The sequence below is a fragment of the Bos indicus x Bos taurus genome, chromosome 19, assembly GCF_003369695.1.
Source record: "Bos indicus x Bos taurus breed Angus x Brahman F1 hybrid chromosome 19, Bos_hybrid_MaternalHap_v2.0, whole genome shotgun sequence".
Classification (NCBI taxonomy): domain Eukaryota; kingdom Metazoa; phylum Chordata; class Mammalia; order Artiodactyla; family Bovidae; genus Bos; species Bos indicus x Bos taurus.
The window spans coordinates 61,784,160-61,799,739 of record NC_040094.1 but is presented as its reverse complement, the minus strand read 5'-3'; the positions used below and the strand labels follow the sequence as shown (position 1 = coordinate 61,799,739).

Genomic DNA, 15,580 nt, shown 5'->3' with positions numbered 1-15,580 from the left:
GGCGTAAAGAGCCGGCCTGCCAGTGCAGGAGACGCGGGAGACGCGGGTTCCATCCCTGGGTCGGGACGATCCCCTGGAGGAGGCAGGGCAGCCCACTCCAGTCTTCTCGCCTGGAGAATCCCACGGACAGAGGAGCCTGGCGGGCTATAGTCCATGGGATCGCAAAAGAGTTAGACAAGAATGAAGCGCCTTAACGCACACACACACCCCGACGCGCGCGCACACACGCACACACACACACACACGCGCGTGCGCACGTACACACACACACAGAATGGCTTGGACAGAAAAAGTTAGTGAAAGAAGAGCACGTGTTCCTGCTGAGTGCTTCTCTGCGAACAGGTACCAGGGAAACGGGAGGACTTCGAGCTCAAGGAGCAAACAGCAGGGCCAGAGCGTCTTCCCCCGGCCTGCGCGGAGAGACAGGCAGATTGCACACCTGCTCCTGCCTCGGGGCCTCTGCCAGGCCCGGCGGGCCGGCTGCAGGCTCTCAGCTCCTGGCCGCTGCTCCCAGCTCCACCCGTCCTCCGGGAAGGAGCCCCTCCCAAGGCAAGTTCAACTGGGTTCCTTGGCAGCCGAAGTGTACACGGACCCCGCAGGGAGTGGTGGAGAAAAGTGAGTTTGACATGCTTGGAAATATTTAGATCTGGGATGTAAACTGCAAGGAAAATGTTTACTGTTTGTTTTCATACCACAGAGATCTGGATCCAGAGAATCTTCAGCGAAGCCTGAACGGCTCCTGCCAAGACACCGATTTAACAATCTGGTCAGTGACACAGGGCATCCTGTTTGAGGAGTCTGAGTTTAAAGAGCGTGTTTCCAGGGTCCTGACGTGTCTGTCCTGTTGCTTTACAGGACTGTTTTCTTTAATTTGTGAATCTGGGATTTGGTGTCTGCGTTTGGACAGAATCAAAATGCTTTCCTTTGATAGAAAGCAAGCGAGCAAGCGCGTCCTATGAGGCTGGAGAGCCTGCTCGCCAAGCCCAGGAAACGCAGAGGTACCTGACTCTTCTGAAGCCAGCTCTTGTGTGTTCATGGCCCGTGGTGAAAGTCGCTGTGCGTGTAGCGGCCTGGAGTTCACACACTGCAGAGTGCTACAGAGCCTGCTAATCTTAACACTTGCTAAGTAGGTTTTAACCAGGACTTAGGATAAAAGAGGGCTTCCCAGGTGGCGCTAGTGGTAAAGAACCTACCTGCCAATGCATGAGATGCAAGAGAGGTGGGTTCAAGCCCTGGGTGGGGAAGATCCCCTGGAGGAGGGCCTGGCAACCCACTCCAGTGTTCTTGCCTGGAGAATCCCATGGACAGAGGAGCCTGATGGGCTACAGTCCACGGGGTCACAAAGAGTCAGACATGACTGAAGTGACTTAGCTCACTATCATAAAAGAGAAGACTTTGTAGACATGATTGGAAAGCTTGCCTGATCTGAGGTTTGTCTTCCATGGAGAGATTTCATCTTGCAGGACCCAACCTGACTTCACTAGCGTTTTCGGGTCACGTTAGCTGACAGCAGAATGGGAAAGTTGCTTGTAAAGGGTGCTTTTAGAAAGTCTCAGTTACGTGCACAGCGTATGTGAGGACCTACTGGGAGGAGAAATGTGCCGGAAATCAGGCTGCTATCCCAATGTTCCCTACCTGAGTCTGTAAGAGATCAACTGGGCCACCTTCCTGCCTTCAGATAACATACCAGGCAGAGGCAATTGTAACCATTTTCTCCTCTGTGATCTCTGAGTTTCCTGTCCCACCATCTAATTACTTCCCTGCTTTGGTAATTTCTCTCTCAATCAAGCCCCTTTGGCTGCAGGGCCAAGCCAACTCCTCTTGCCTAATTGACACGGAGAGCAAGCAGCTGCTTCGCAATTGCTGGTCACAGTTGTATTTCGATTCCCTCTTGACAGCTGTGAAAGAGAGTCCCTGTTCAGAATCTTTTAACAGTCAACTAAAAGCCGAGGGCCTATCTTCCTCTCTGTGGTGGATAGAGACTCATTTTCTGCTTCCTTTTCAGGACACTTAATGGCAACCCACTCCAGTATCCTTGCCTGGAAAACCTTATGGACAGAAGAGCCTGGTGGGCTGCAGTCCCTGGGGTCGTGAAGAGTTGGACGTGACTGGGCGACTAACACCTACTTACTTACCCTTTCTGTGGGCTTCCCCAGTGGCTCAAATGGTAAAGAAACTGTTGGCAATGTGGGAGACCCAGGTTCAATCCCTGGGTCAGGAAGATCCCCTGGAGAAGGAAATGGCAACCCACTCCAGTATTCTTGCCTGGAGAATCCCATGGACAGAGGAGCCTGGTAGGGCTACAGTCCATGGGGTCGCAAAGAGTCAGATAAGACTTGGCAACTAATCCCTTCACGTTCACCCTTTGTGCGTTCCCTTTGACTATCCTCACTGTACCTGTAGTTCCAGCTAAATCTGCTGTCTGCTGATGAAGCTTCAAATATTTAAGATCCTCTGGTTCAAGAAAGTTATTACACTTATTACCTCTCGACAATGAAGTGAAGAAAACCATTTAATACCCAAGCAGTTATTCTGACATAGCCCACTTTTTTCCACATTTCTTCTTAGTTGCAAATTAGTCATAAGAACATCTACAATGGGAAAAATTCAAGCACGTCAAGGAATTACATTTATTAATGAACTAATTTGCATGAAAATGAAAATATAAATGCATTTGATTTTATCAGCTTAGAACACAGGGATAGGAAAGGTGAATTATTCTAAATCTAGTTCCTTTTATTTTGGGGAAAGAAAACCAAACTAGACAGGTAAAATAATTTTTTGAGTCAGATAGCTAGTCTCTAGTGTAGCTCAGACTGAGCCATAAGTGAACATCATTTTTGCTCACCTTCTATTGACCAGCTAAGTCCTAGGCATGCATGCTAAGTCACTTCAGTCGTGTCCAATTCCTTGCAAACCTATGGACTGTAGCCCACCGAACTCCTCTGTCCATGGGATTCTCCAGGCAAGAATACTGGAGTGGGTTGCCTTGCCCTCCTCCAGGGAATCTTCCTGACCCAGGGATCAAACCTGTGTCTTCTGCATTTCAGATGGATTCTTTACCAGTGAGCCACCAGGGAAGCCCAGTTAAGTCCTATAGTGGTTTAGTTGCTAAGTTGTGTTCGACTCTTTGGGACCCCATGGACTATAGCCCACCAAGCTCCCCGTGGGATTTCCCAGGCAAGAATACTGGAGAGGGTTGCCATTTCCTTCTTCAGGGGATCTTCCCAGGGATTGAACCCAGGTCTCTTGCACTGCAGGCAGATTCTTTACCGATTGAGCTGTATTTACACCTAATTGCCTAGGGTGACAGGACGTGTGTTCTGGTTTGTTTCCAGTGGGAAAAGATGTGGAATCTGGTACGTGTGTGCCGTCTCCATCACCAGAGGGCGCAGAATTGAGTATATTGTTCACCAAAAGCCAGCTGCGCTTGGTTATGCAGTGTTGCTTAGGGGCAACCATTACTGACAGTTATTGAATATTTAGCAGCAAAAGCCCTGTTAATAGAATAATATTCATATCCAGTGACTTTAAAATCTCAAGGTGTTCAAAGCATCATAGATCAGAAATCATTTATTTGCCCAAATATATTATTGATATATTATTATATATATTATTGATACAGGCTTCCCTTGTGGCTCAGATGATGAAGAATCTGCTTGCAATGTAGGAGACCTGGGTTCAATCCCTGGGTTGGGAAGATCCCCTGGAGAAGGGAAAGCGTACCCACTCCAGTATTCTTGAGGGCAGGAGGAGAAGGGGGTGATAGTTGGATGAGATGGTTGGATGGCATCATGACTCAATGGACGTGAGTTTGAGCAAACTCCAGGAGATGATGAAGGACAGGGAAGCCTGACGTGTTGCAGTCCATGGGGTCACAAAGAGTCGGACACAACTCAGCAACTGAACAACAACAATTGATGTACTTTTGATGATATTTGGTAATCAGACATTGTATTAAGTGCTAGACAAATGGAGATCAATAAGATACATTCTCATCCTTGAAAAGCTCTCAGTATTTAAAGGAGGCAGACATGTACACATGTAACAGAAATACAACCCTTTTTTCTATAATAAAATTATGTATATTTGGGGTTAACATATACACACTACTATATATGAAATAGATAAGCAGCAAGGACCTATTGTAAAGCTCAGGACTGTTGTTTTTTTAGTTGCTAACTCATGTTCCTGATGCTGGGAAAGATTGAGGGAAGGAAGAGAAGGGGGCAGTAGAGGATGAGATGGTTGGATGGCATCATCGACTCAATGGACATGAGTTTGAGCAAGTTCCAGGAGATACTGGAGGACAGGGAAGCCTGGTGTGCTGCAGTCCATGGGGCCACAAAGAGTTGGACATGACTTAGTAACTGAGTAACAACAAAGTTGTGTCCGACTCTTTTATGACCCCATGGACTATGATCCTCCAGGCTCCTCTGTCCATGTAATTTCCCAGGCAAGAATACTAGAGTGGTTGCATTTCCTTCTCTAGGGGGTCTTCCCGACTGAGGGATCAAACCTGTGTCTCCTGCATTGGCAGGGGCTTCTTTATCATGGGGCCACCAAGGAAGCCCATGGAGCTCAGGGAGCTATATTCAATACCTTGAAAAAACCTGTAATGGAAAAGAACCTATCTATATATCTTTCTGTCTGTCAACTGTCTATACCTGAATCCCTTTTCTGTACACCTGAAACCAATACAGCTTTGTAAATTAACTACACTTCAATAGAAACTTCAATAGAAAATGGCTTAAAAAAGTACATGTGTGCCATGTGTTCTAAGTGGCTTCAGTCGTGTCTGACTCTGTGACCCCGTGGACTCTAGCCCGCCAGGCTCCTCCGTCCATGGGATTCTCCAGGCAAGGATACTGGAGTGGGTTTGCCATTCCCTTCTCCAGGGGATCTTCCTGACCCAGGGATCTAAATGGGTCTCCTGACTCTCCTGCATTGGCAGGCAGATTCTTTACCACTGGCGCCACCTGAGAAGCCCATATACATATGTAAAGATAACCTAGACAGACTACAAAGAGACAAAGACAAAAATGAAGAATTAATATCTAGAATCTTTTTCAATATTGGAATCCATTGCTAATGCTAAGTCACTTCAGTCGTGTCCAACTCTGTGTGACCCCATAGATGGCAGCCCACCAGGCTCCGCTGTCCCTGGGATTCTCCAGGCAAGAATCCTGGAGTGGGTTGCCATTTCCTTCTCCAATGCATGAAAGATAAAAGTGAAAGTGAAGTCGCTCAGTCGTGTCTGACTCTTAGCGACCCCATGGACTGCAGCCTACCAGGCTCCTCTGTCCATGGATTTTCCAGGCAAGAGTACTGGAGTGGGGTGCCATTGCCTTCTCCGATTGGAATCCATTATAGGGCTATTAAAATTCAAAAAATTTCTTTTGATGAACTCTTGGCTCATCAATATTACTTATTTATATTATTTTATTTATTATTTATATCATTTATAAATAAATTTTTATAATACCCACTCCAAGTTCCTCTGTCAAGTTCCTCTGTCCATGGGATTCTCCAGGCAAGAATACTGGAGTGGGTTGCCATTTCTATAGGGGCAGCAAAAAGGGAACTATTATGTTCTGGTCTGATAAGAGAAGTAAACAGGGATGGTGAGGGAAAAGTCAGCAGTAATTAACGATGCCTGTAATATCTCATTAAATAAGAAAGTTTACGAGTAAAGGGTTGTCAAAATGCAAAACACACCAAACTGAAGAAGTAAAAACAAAAACTGTTTTAAAAGGTCAGTGGTTTCTCTAGTTCAACATCTTAGGAAAGAGGTCTTGAAATCTAGAATAATGTTCAAACTCAGAAAATCAGCAAAGCGCCCCCCTCCCTTCGTGGTTGCCCTTTGGATGGAACCAGTTAATAGTCACACTCCTGTTGCTGAGGCGCTTCCAGCAGGGCCCCTGGGCCACCTCCCGCGATGCTAGGCCCCCGATGGGCCTGACGAAGGCAGACTTTCATTAGAGCCTCTCACCACCAGTGGCTGGAACCCGTCCACTCCATGCGAATAGACAACCACAAATATTCCGTTCTGTATATCAGTCCCAGAAGGAGAAGCATGGAATGCACACAGTACGCTTTGAACCTCATAATTGTTCCTTGTAATAATAAATTTTTACATTTGAACCTGTGAGTTATCAAGGAAAAAGAAACAAAAAGCCACTTTGGTTAAAGGATCGACTTAAAATAACAGGAATTATGGAGATGGAAAAATACCACTTTTCTTTGTTGGCCCAAGGATTTATGTTTGGGGAAAAAATGATTCAGAGGTGATGGCCTTTCTTGGACAGCGACAGACTGGAGAACGGTTTGCATCCCTGACGGGGGCTGGTGTGTCCGCTCTGGTGGGGAGGGGCGGGGCAGAGGCAACCAAAGAGCTCAGACAGCTCGGTGTTTACAAAGGGAGAAATTCTGGATTCCTTTCGTAAGGAAAATTTGTTATGAAATTCTCCTCAGCCTTTACTAGAGAGTGAGAACATTTGTTGTGCTTTAAACTGGAATACCAATATTGCTGAAAGTGATATATCCATACAAACAACAGGTTTTTCCAGCCAACTTGTTATACTCAAGGCACGCTTATCAGATTCTGAGCCTTATACAAATGAACTCCAGATGGGAGAAACAGTCAAACATTTACACGTTAGAAATTCCATGACAAAAGAATAAAGAAAAGATAGACATTTTTCCCCTGAAATTTCCAAAGAGGAGAATTGAAAAAGTTTCAATACATTTTTCAAATTTCATACATAAAAAATTACTTTATATTGAAAGACAAACTGCTGAGTACTGAAAGGGAATTTGTCTCTTGTTAATGCCGCATGCAAATTCATAACAAAATAATTAATAGATGTACTATCCAATGTTGTAGCTAATTTATATGAGCAAATATAGATAACAGATATGCAAATGAAAAATATTTACTTATGTTGATGATTAAAAATTGTCATTAAGTTAAGGTCATATTTCACCTGTTAAATTACAGTAAACATCAAAAGGGGATTTTTAAAGCTAGCAAAGGCATCAACTTTCCTTCATCACTGATGATACTTGTAAATTGGTAAAAATGTTTTGGGATGCAACGTCAACTTCCACATACTTGTGGATTGAATGAGCTATGTTCAGAGATGTGAAACGGTGAAAAAATTATCTTTTTTCTTCCACAATAGCCCGTTGAAGTCCTGTGTTGAATCTACCTTTTTTGCTTTTGGACAAAATCCTCTGGTAAATTCATTTTTGAGTATACAGAAGTCCAGTTTGAGCTTAAGAAACAAACACAGCACCAACCCTTCGTTGTGTGATCCTGCTTCAAGCTTCTTCTCTGGACACCTGCCTTAGGACTTGGAAGCCTAGTACGGAAGGTGGACACTCTGTCATTCTCCACCTTATTCTTCCGTTCCTCCTTCCTTACTGTGCTGCCTTGGCCCCTCCTTGGTGATAAGGAGTCAGAGAAGAGAAATCAGGTCTTAAGAGTTATCAGCTGATGCACTGGTCCAGTGACCCACACCGGAGGCGGGTAGTTAAAGGCTGGTCTTTCTGTCTCGGTGTTTATGGACTCTTCAAAGACCGCCCATGATAGCACCGACTGACTTGGGCAGTGGCCCACCCGGGTGGCCGTGTGTGAGGTCCGTCTGAACCCCTGCTCCTCTGGAGGTCTTCTTACCACCTCTTACTCTTGTAGGCAAGCCACAGGACGGTCCTCTGCAGGTGGCTCCTGCCTCCCGCTCTCTGCAGGGTCCATCCTGACGCACTTTCCTTTTCTGTGTTGAGCCCGCTGGATTTCTTCCATCCACCCTCTTGCCTTTAAATGTTTCAGGCGAGGGTCAGCTTCTTTGTTTTCCAAATTCCTCACATATCCACATTTTCTCGCTTGACCTGAGATTGGGTGGTAAAGCAGGGTGGAGGGGAAACAAACTGTGGGACTTCCTGACGATTGTTCTAAAACCTTACTTAACCATCTTCCCGGTGCCGTCTTAGCTTTTGTCACATAAAAGAAGGTGGGCGATAGGCTGAGCGGAGCTGAATCTGGTTTTGGCTCCCTCCTTCACAGCTCACATGTAAATGACCAAGGGTCTCTCTTTCTAAAAAGAGAATCATACACGCCGTTGTTTTCATGAGACTTACATTAGCTGAGACAGAGACGGTGTTAGCAGGTACGCACTCAGAAAGCCCTCTTCACATCTTGAGAAGGACACACAAAAATGGAAGTAGGACGAGGTTAAAAGGATGATATTTCTTTCACCTCATTTGCAGTCTTCCTTTAACAATGCTCTATTACTTCCGCAATTAAAAACAGACTCAAGGAAGCCAAGCGGCAGAGGACCAATATATCGGTGATGCTGGCCCACGAACTCTAAGGACAGCTCCTGAAGAGGAGGGGGCGCCAGACGGAGGCTTCCACGTGATTCCTGGACAGATCTGTTTCCCCACAGATGGTAGTGTTAAATCGTCTAAAACAGACTCTGCACACCCCAGCTATAGGTGCTCCCTAGCGCTCTGCATCCCTGGGTGGCGCTCCCTTGGACTTCAGATGTAAGCTGTCTGATCCCTTGGACTTCAGATGTAAGCTGTCTGATACATGTTCACGCAGCCTTCTCCCAAGCCCACTAATGTCTAATGATACGATCTCAATAAGATACTTAAGAAATAAACCAAAGCTAACGTCCTTTGATGAAAGAGGGAAAATTACAACGTCCCAGAGTGTGTTTAATGCAAACAAGGGAAGACGTCTTGGCAAACCTTTCAGTGGATTTTATCTCCATTTACCATGTGTCCTCATTATCTGAACTGTAATCTGCATATACGTTGGATATGAAAGTAAACCGCTTTTGAAGGTTTGCGAATAAACTCTTCCTAAAGCTTGATCACTCTTTTATTAACTGATATTTACACTAATAAAAACATTACATGCTTCAATTCAAACCAAAAAGAGAGCTAACAATAGCATTTAAAATGGATGAAAAAGTCAAAACTCTTAAAGGTTATAGCTAGTTGACTTGCTCAATCAATAGTGTTGAAAATCTAAATTCTCGTGTTTGAGGGGAAGTTTAGATCTTTACAACTACATGTCTTGCTTCATGGTTACATAGGGATAATTGATTAAAAATAACCCCCCAAGTAAAAGCATATCAGGTATATCAATTTAAGAATTATCATCCTTTGGGACTTCCTGGCAGTCCAGTAGTTAAGGTATCACGTGCTTCGGGGCCAAAAAACCAAAACATAAAATAGAAGCAATATTACAACAAGTTCAATAAAGATAAAAAATGGTCCACATCAAAAACTCTTTGAAAAAAAAGAATTATCTTCCTTTGATCTTTTAGTACTTAAAGAAAAGAGGGTAAAGTTTGTGGTCAATTATTTTTTAAAGGAACGTGGAGTTGGGCATAACGGCTCATTGAAATTTGGGTCCTGTGCTGTAATCAATCAACTTTGGCTAGAAAACAACAATGGGAACTCAGTGGCACATGGGCACAAATATTTATTTCCCATTTGTGTGTCTGTGTGGCAGCAGGGTGTCGGGTGGGGATTCTTTGGGTAGCTTGGATCAGCTGGACTTGGGCTCTGGACACAGTCAGGTCAGTTTTGCTGTGTGTTCATCTTCAGGGGCCAGGAGACAAGGCGGGGAGAGTGCTCAACAAGGGGGATGGATGATCCCAAAGAGGATGAGTAAAAACAAACCATGCCTCTCAAGGGTCAGACCTGTAACGTGCATACTATCCTTTCCACTCATTATTATAAGTTACACATTTGTGTGTTGGAGAAATATACCCCTCCCACAGAAATTTGTCAAGAATGGAGTGACTGTTCCTGAATAGCAATCTAATGTCACACAAGCAACACATGTATTCTACTTCCTGTTCCTACAACGATGTCATAAACACGTCAATCTAATCACTAAATTCTCTCATTATTTTTTCCACTTTACTATTCTCCCACCTCTCCAATTTCTCCATCCTTTGTTATGGGTATAACATCCCTCCCCTAAATTATTACAAGGGATTCCTTCCCTGTATTTCACACACCTTATCTGTACCTCTGATAACACTGTCATTGTTCACCTTTTAACATAAAATTTGGTCATATTGTTGTTGTTCAGTCACTAAGTTGTGTCCCACCCTGAGACCCCATGGACTGCAGCACGCCAGGCTTCCCTGTCCTTCCCCATTTCCCAGAGTTTGCTCAAACTCACATCCATTGAGTCGGTGATGCCATCCAACCGTTTCATCCTCTGCCACCCACTTCTCCTCCTGCACTCAATCTTTCCCAGTGTCAGGGTCTTTTCCAATGAGTCAGCTCTTCGAATTAGGTGGCTAAAGTATTGGAGCTTCAGCATCAGTCCTTCCGATGAAGATTCAGGGTTGATTTCCTTTAGGATGGACTGGTTGGATCTCCTTTCAGTCCAAGGGACTCTCAAGAGTCTTCTCCAGCACCAGCGTTTGAGAGCATCAGTGCTTCGGTGCTCAGCCTTTTTGATTCTCACATCTGTACATGACTACTGTAGTATTACTCCTCCCCTTATAATTCAGTGAACCCTCCATCATGACAGGTGGGCAGGTTTTTTTAACACGGAATGAATGACTCTGTCCCTCTAATTTGTTCCTCTCCCCTCACCCCTTTCCTAAACGACTGACAGTTATTGCCATGCCTTTTGTTCCTGACAAAATTTTGATGACTCTTGGAAGAGTCTCCCATGGGCAAGTTTAATAATCAGAAGGACAGACAAAAGAGGTTAACAAGTCTGGCAAGAAATCTGGATTTGCACCTCCAAAGCCCACACAGAGTATTTTCACTCCCGATCCTCTGATCCCAGATTGAGTCTCCGGGTTTGGGTACCCTGTATGCCTGTATCAGCTTCTGGGGCCTTTTTAATCAGCCTGCAGTAGCATAGGATCATATCAGTAGCTTCCCTGGGTCAGATTCAGTGGGCCTGCTGGCCCCTTCATGCTTAAAAAAAGATGGTTTAGAGTCAGGGGTGTTTCTGTGACAACTTTGCTCATTAATCAACGCCTGTGAAGAACAATGAAAGCCATTTGGGAGGTTTGACCTCCTGTTTTATTCCTTCCTACAGTGTGAATTTCTGCCAGGAGTGATTAGATTTCTTCTTGTTCTCCCAACCAAGATGCGGGAGAGTGATGAATCTACTTGAAGAAAAGGACCCCATGGAGACCTGGGAGAGTGGGACGAAAGCATGTGATATGGACAAACAACGGCAAGTCTAATATTTTATTTTACTCTGGAAACATGCGCAAGTAAGGGCGTTATGACCCTTCAGCTATGTTTCTATTCTTTATTTTTAAAATTATTTTATTATTCTTATTGTTATTGCATTTATTTTTATTTTTTGGCCATTACTGCCTAGCATGTAGGATCTTAGGTCCCCAGCCAAGGATAGAACTCAAGCCCTTGCATTAGGAATGCAGAATCTTAACCCCTGAACCATCAGGGAAGTCCTAGCTATCTATTTTATTTTAAAGAAAGTGAAAGTGAATATGTTAGTTGCTCAGTCGTGTCTAACTCTGCAACTCCATGGACTACAGCTGCCAGGCTCCTCCACCCATGGAATTCTCCAGGCAAGAATACTGGAGTGGGTTGCCCTTCCCTTCTCCAAGCACTCTTCCTGACCCAGGCATCAAACCCAGGTCTCCTGCATTGCAGGCAGATTCTTTAGCATCTGAGCCACCAGGGAAGTCCAGATACATTTTTAGATAGCCTATATTCCCTGGCAGGTCAAAGTATAGCCTATTAATTTGATCTGATGAAAGTGAAGGAAAGTAAGTCGTTAGAAAAGAGTCAGAGAAAGAGGAGGGCTTGGTAACCTCTGGGATGACTGCCCAGAACTCCACAGTCATCTCCTTTTCTATGAAACCCCATGAGTAACCTTCATCCTTGGCAACTAAAGCTAAACTGGAAACGGTTGCAAACTCTGGTGATTCCCCTGGATGTAGGGGAAGGGGTCCTTTGGCTTCCCGTCCACCCGATGCCCTGTGAGGTGTGACAAGCAATGACATCGGTGGCATGTGTGGGCAGAGGAGACCGAGAGACAGTTTCAAAGATAGGGACTTGCATCGTGCGCTTGGAGGAACATTTCTTATTGCTGTTTATTCCTCATGGAGAGAATCAAAGAGGAAGATTTGTTTTTCTCCTTGCAGCAAAAGTGCCTTTAATTCTGTGAAGCATATGGATGAGATACTTCCCTGGTGGCTTGGTGGTAAAGAATCCACCTGCTGACGCAGGAGACATGGGTCTGATCTCTGATCCGGGAAGACCCCGCACGCTGCTGTGGGGCAACCAAGCCCGTGCCACAACCACGGAGCCCGTGCGTTAGAGCCGGGGGCCCACAACTGCTGAGCACACACACTCCAGAGCCCGTGTCCCGCAACCAGAGAAGCAAACGTGAGGAGAAACCCAGGCACCGCAATGAAGCACAGGTGCTGAGCACAGCGGCTGGAGAAAACCCAGCAGAGCAAGAAAAGAAAAAAAGCACAGCCCAAAACAAATAAAAAACTTGCACAAAATAATATGCATGAGAAGGGAAATACTTTACTGCTTGGACATTGGTTCTTGTCAGGGTGATAGCGTGTAGATACCATTGCCAAATAACCTTGCTGAAGTACCAGTCGTTCATACTGACATTAGGCTTTCTGATGGGCCATCAACTTGTATGACCTCAGAAATAAGGTCACAAAACGTGCCAAACTTGGTGGAGAAAAACTTGGGTCTTGAAATTTAAGAGCAGTTTTTATTCCCTCTGGTCGTCTCTCTGAAACTCTGTGAGCAGGACTTACCTAGTTTGATTCTTCATTACTTGGAAGTGCTGAATCGTTTTTCTTGGAAGTGACCAGATGGAAAAAATTAAAAATGTTTTAGAAGAGCTATTAATGCTGGGTGGATTTTTTTCTAGCTTTTTTATTTTTATTTAGATTTTGACCAGGCACATTTATGAGATTAATATTTGCTTATCCAATGTGATAAAATTTGCTTTGGTTGGAATTTTAAGCCATAGAGAAATGCATTGATAGGCTAGATTCTGCTTCAGATGGTCATCTTTGCCTCTTTTGAGCATTCAGAAGACAACAAAATGAAAATTTTTCACTATAGTTTTGCTTCAAATGGCACAAATTATTGTGTTTAAAAATGTGAACACAGGGAAGCAATGGTTTGTCTCCAGAATCCTTTCATAGAGGACATTTAGTCCCATTTCTTTTGCCCTAATGGATGTTCCATGGTAAAGAACAAGACCAAGAGTATAATGAGTAACTCTCAAAGGTTTTTGTTTTGTTTTTTTTTTTTTAAACAAACTAGATTTCAGTGAGTGGTAGGAAACGAAATTCTACAGAGAAAAATAATGAATAAATCCAAATAAATTAATTTCCTTCTTCATATTTTATAATCCTATGCCATAAACTGTTAGAGATTAAGTGTTGAAGTCCTCAAAATCTCCACAAATGGGAGAGCATTTTCTAAGATTTTTGTGGTGCAGACACAGATACTGTAGAGAGGACAGAGGAAGAGCCAGGCTCGTAAGTCCACGGAGGCACCAAATAATTGGATGCCCGGTGAATGCGAGGTACTGCCTTTGCAGAAACAGTGCCTCCAGGAGTTGGTGAGTTCCTCTCCCGGTTTTACAAGGCAGAGGCTGAGACATAGAAAGAAGCGAGAAGACTTTGGATAAAGCACACCTGGATAAACAGCAGCAGCCGCTTCGTGTTCAAGAGGTTTCTAAGTCTTTCCAAACATCTCTTTTCTCCTTTCTTAATTTCTAAAAGGGCTTCCCTTTCACAGTGTAGATACAATTGACAAATAACCACGCCAAAATACTAGTCTTTCTTATTGACATTAGTGATTGGCTGGCTTTGTCACAAAAAGCTGGAGACATTGCATAGCTATTTTGATCATGCTTTCTGGTGGACCATCGACTTGTATGACTTCAGGATAAGGTTATAAAATGTACCAAACTTGGTGGAAAAGAACTTGTGTCTCAGGGATAAAGAATCTGCTTGCAATGCAGGAGATGTGGGATCGATCCCTGGGTCAGGAAGATCACCTGGAGAAGGCAGCCCACTCCAATATTCTCTTGCCTGGAGATTACATGGACAGAGGAGCCTGGCATGCTACAGTCAGTCCATGGGGTCGCAAAGAGTCAGACATGACCTAGTGACTAAACAACAAACAGCAGTATTGCTTAGGATGAAAATGAGAAACTAACTATCCCTTTAATCAGAAAACCAAGGTAAAGAAAGAAGTGACAATGGTAAAGAAATAAGCAATTATTTCTGAACTGGATTTACTTGGTGACATTTCCTTCTAAGCAGCATGTTTAATGAAAACACCAAAGATGTGATGCAAGGTCTCCTGGTTCTAAATCCTTGAGTTTCTCCAGTTTCCAATCCCTTATGGTGATAAAATTTCTTATCTTCTATTTACAATGGAATTCTTACTCCAATACTGCCCTTGTGACTATAGTAGCTGATGATTGATTATGTAGACAATTTATACTGGTACAGAGCCAAGCAAATACAAAATACAATAAGATTATTATTATTAAGTATAAATTCACATGTATTCTGTACATGGAGAGGACCACAAGGCATCAAGAGAACTAACTGTCAAAAGGAATCAACTCAGCCAGAGGGACTGTCCATTTACTGAGTATCATACACAGCAATATTGGTCCTTGATGAAATCTTCAGCATCCCCAGATATACAGTGTCAAGTAGCCCCAGTTTTCAGTTTTTTAATGATAATTTATAAGGATTTATACATTCTACATATTTTTTTGTAATTGTTGTTCAGTTGCTAAGTCATGTCCAACTCCTTGCAACTCCATCAACTTACAGCTCACTAGGCTTCCCTGTCCTTCACCATCTCCCTGAGTTTGCTCAAACTCATGTCCATTGAATCAGTGATGCCATCCAACCATCTCATCCTCTGTTGTCCCCTTCTCCTTCTGCCCTCAATCTTTTCCAGCATTGGGGTCTTTTCCAATGAGTCAGCTCTTCACATCAGGTGGCCCAAGTCCTGGAGCTTCACCTTCAGCATCATTCCTTCTGATGAATATCCAGGGTTGATTTCCTTTAGGACTGACTGGTTTATTCTCCTTACAGTCCAAAGGACTCTCAACAGTCTTCTCCAGCACCACAGTTCAAAAGCATTTTCCAAATTTTAATTTTAGAACAGCAAATCAAATTACATGAGTTCCTGGAACTGTTCTTTATGTAGCCTCATTGTTCAGTTATCTGGGATGTAGTGAGGTTAACACTGACCTTCAGCTCTGGAGACCAGCTCTTCTGGTCTAATCTTCCACATGGATGATAATACCTGGAAACAGTGAAGCCGTGAAGGATACAGATGATCTGGTCTGAGGTTTTAAGAACATCTGGTAGTTTTTAGTTTTTCTTTCCTCATGTTTCTCCCCTAATATATTTTCTCTCAGTACAGAAACACCTTAGAATATAGACTGATGACAGTATGAAAGCTGTTTGGAACTGTAAAATACTGATTTTCCATGCCGCTTAAAAAAAATCTACATATATGTGATAATGCTGAGAGGAAACAATTAAAA

At 43.7% G+C, this 15,580-nt stretch overlaps 1 long non-coding RNA gene across 2 annotated transcripts; it reads left to right on the top strand.

Annotated features, from left to right (window-relative positions):
- Positions 1-281: 281 nt before the first annotated feature.
- On the top strand, positions 282-11,224 carry LOC113878284. 2 transcript variants are annotated; one of them, XR_003506965.1, is made up of 4 exons: positions 282-615; positions 698-766; positions 856-998; positions 11,087-11,224. It is a non-coding gene; the product is annotated as an uncharacterized LOC113878284 (long non-coding RNA). The 2 variants fall into 2 exon arrangements; XR_003506964.1 differs by lacking the exon at positions 11,087-11,224 and adding an exon at positions 8,312-8,879.
- The last annotated feature ends 4,356 nt before the right edge of the window (positions 11,225-15,580 follow it).